The 3070-nt window shown below is 37.0% G+C and overlaps 1 non-coding gene across 1 annotated transcript; it reads right to left on the bottom strand.

Annotated features, from left to right (window-relative positions):
- Positions 1-460: 460 nt before the first annotated feature.
- Positions 461-568, bottom strand: LOC128197631 (small nucleolar RNA R71). Its single transcript, XR_008250259.1, has one exon. It is a non-coding gene; the product is annotated as a small nucleolar RNA R71 (small nucleolar RNA).
- Between the last annotated feature and the right edge of the window lie 2502 nt (positions 569-3070).

The raw sequence follows: 3070 nt of genomic DNA, 5'->3' as shown, positions 1-3070 counted from the left end.
TCCTTTTTACACCATTATGATAATACATACATAATCCATCAAAGCAATTGGATCAATTAATTAAAACAACATAATGGAATAACTATGAATATAGGCCAAATAGAAATCACCAACATAGAAGAACAAGACCGAACACCGTGTAAATGTTTGAGACCGAACAATCAATAATAGATACAGTCATGTGCCATATGTTCACAAGACTAGACTAATCCATTTGTTGCCAAAGTTCCATGGTCTTGCAGGTGAATGTCCACACAAACATCTGAAGGAGTTCCATATTGTTTGCTCCACAATGAAGCCCCATGATGTTCTGGAAGATCATATCTTCTTGAAGGCATTACCTCATTCACTGGGCGTGGCAAAAGATTAGTTGTACTACCTTGCGCCTAAATCGATCATAAGTTGGGATGATCTGAAGAGATTATTTTTGGAGAAATTCTTCCTAGCATCTCGGACCACAATTATCAGAAAAGACATTTCTGGGATTAGGCAGTTTGGTGGAGAAAACTTATATGAATAATGGGAAAGGTTTAAGAAGCTTTGTGATAGCTTCTCGCACCACCAGATTTTTGAGCAACTTATTCTCCAATATTTTTATGAAGGTCTAAACAACATGGAAAGGAGTATGATTGACGCTGCAAGTGGTGGAGTGCTTGGTGACATGAAACCTACTGAAGCCAGGCATTTGATTGAGAAGATGACTTCCAACTCCCAGCAGTTTAGCACCAAATATGATGCCATTGTGCTTAGGGGAGTTCATGACGTCACTACCCACCCTTCATCATCTGCAGATAAGAAATTGGAGAGCAAGCTTGGTGCTTTGTTGAGTTTGGTGACGCAGATGGCTACCAATCAGAGACAACACCTCCATCTGCATCTGTTACATGGTGGTGTGCTATATGTCCTTCTAGTGACCACTATACAGATGCATGTCCATCTTTGCAGCAACCTATTGGCCAAGATGCACCTCAAGCCTATGCTACAAATATCTAAAACAATAGGCAGTCACAACAACAAAGTTATGACTTAGTCAGGAACAAGTACAACCCAGGGTGGAGGAATCACCCAAATCTTATATGGTCAAATGCTCCCCAGCATCAACAACAACAACAGTAGTAGCAACCACCACCTTTCCAGAATGTTGCAGGTCCGAGTAGACCATATGTGCCCCCACCAGTTTAGCAATATCAGAGGCAACACCAGCAGCAAGAGATACCTGCCCAACCAGTTCCTCAACCTTCTACTTCTTCTAACCCTACATTGGATGAGCTTATTAGGAACTTGACCACGCAAAATATGCAGTTCCAACATGAGACAAGAGCATCAATCCAGGAGACAAGAGCTTCCATCCAGAGCTTGACCAATCAAATGGGGTAGATGGCTACACAACTCAATCAGGCACAATCTTAGAATTTCGATAAATTGCCATCTTAGACTGTTCAAAATCTGAAGAAGGTTACTGTCATCACCCTCAGATCTAGGAAGCAGATTGTTGTGCCCATAGTACCATCTCCTACTCCTGCATTTACACCTACACCTGCATCCTAGCTTCACCCTGCTATTTCTCAGAGAAAAGAGGACCAAACTAGTTCAAGCAGGACATTTGAGGTAGGTGGACCTTCTTCCTCTTTTGGTGGTTGTTCTTCTTTTCTAGGTGGACCTTCTTCTCCTACCACCACCACTAGTAGTGCATCTCCTACCTTGCACCGTTTGATTCCTCTTCCATTCCCTCCGAAGGCGATGCCTAGCAAAAAGATGGAAGAGGTAAATAAAGAAATTTTGGAACCTGTTGAGATTGTTGATAGGGGGAACACTGGTTTAGCTAAACCCACAATCTTAGTGATATCTGAGTTTTTGATGATGACAACACATAATTAATAAAACACATGTAGTTGGTGTTACATGTTCTATGCTTACATGTTATATGCGTTTTTTAGAACATGGTTGTGTTGTTTATGTTGTTCATTGCATTTCACTGTATTATATATGTGATTTTATACATGAATGCATGACACATGTTTTTGGAAAAGAAACACCACAAGCACTTTTGTTGAACTTAAATTGTGTGGAAAAACAACAGTTTTAAGTCGATTTCATTATGGGGTGAGTCGATTAAAACTCGTGTCTTTGCACAAACATTTTCAAGTGTGTTGTGAGAGGTTTTCAAAGAGAAAAGTTTGCAAAACTGTGTTACTCTGTTATAAAGTAGATTACATGCGTATTGCATTCGACTAAGTTTGTTATGTTTTGAATAACTGTTAATGTTTGATATAACTGTCACAGCGACTATATTTTTAAATATGTTGACCAAGCATTAAATGAAATTCTTGTCTCTATCTGATTGTACTTCTTGTTTCATATCAATGAAATCAGAATTTATGGTTAAAAATTTGTGATTGATTTATACTGAAAAGATAAAATCAATTACATTGTTCTTGCATGTGAATGGATTATTGATTATTGTTACTTTCATACATTTGCATACTCATATATTAATTCCTGTATTACATTGATTTTAAAATGCTTAATCTGGAAAGACTTGGAAAGGTTTTGTAGGAATATCACTTGCTGACTGGATGGAACTGGATAATCTGAGATATGCTACAGCAAGAAATCGACTTTGATTGAGATCAAATCGATTAAACATCAACAAGAATTTAAAGATTCCAAAACTGGAATATCTGATATCTTTAAATCTTGCTTTAATTGATGTTGATTACTTATTCTTATATCTCTATGCTTATCTACTGCATAAAATATCTGAGATGATAACAGTTTGAAATGTGTTGATTGATTAAATCAATATCTATATGTTATTACTGTGATTTATTTGATCTGATACTGTGTTATTCATACAAATATATGCTTTGACAATTTCTGTTTACTGAATTGTGCATATAGATTTTGAGACTGAAATATTCATAATGACAAGGGGAGCATTGCATATCATTGATATATTTCACATGCCTTCATTTAAGGGGGAGAATATCTTAATTTCATGTGAACATTCTTGACAGGAGGAGCATCATTACTTGTTTTATGATTATCTGATGCATCTTTGTTTGCTTGA

This window comes from Vigna angularis, chromosome 6 (assembly GCF_016808095.1).
Source record: "Vigna angularis cultivar LongXiaoDou No.4 chromosome 6, ASM1680809v1, whole genome shotgun sequence".
Lineage (NCBI taxonomy): Eukaryota > Viridiplantae > Streptophyta > Magnoliopsida > Fabales > Fabaceae > Vigna > Vigna angularis.
This window is presented reverse-complemented; position numbering and strand designations above follow the sequence as displayed.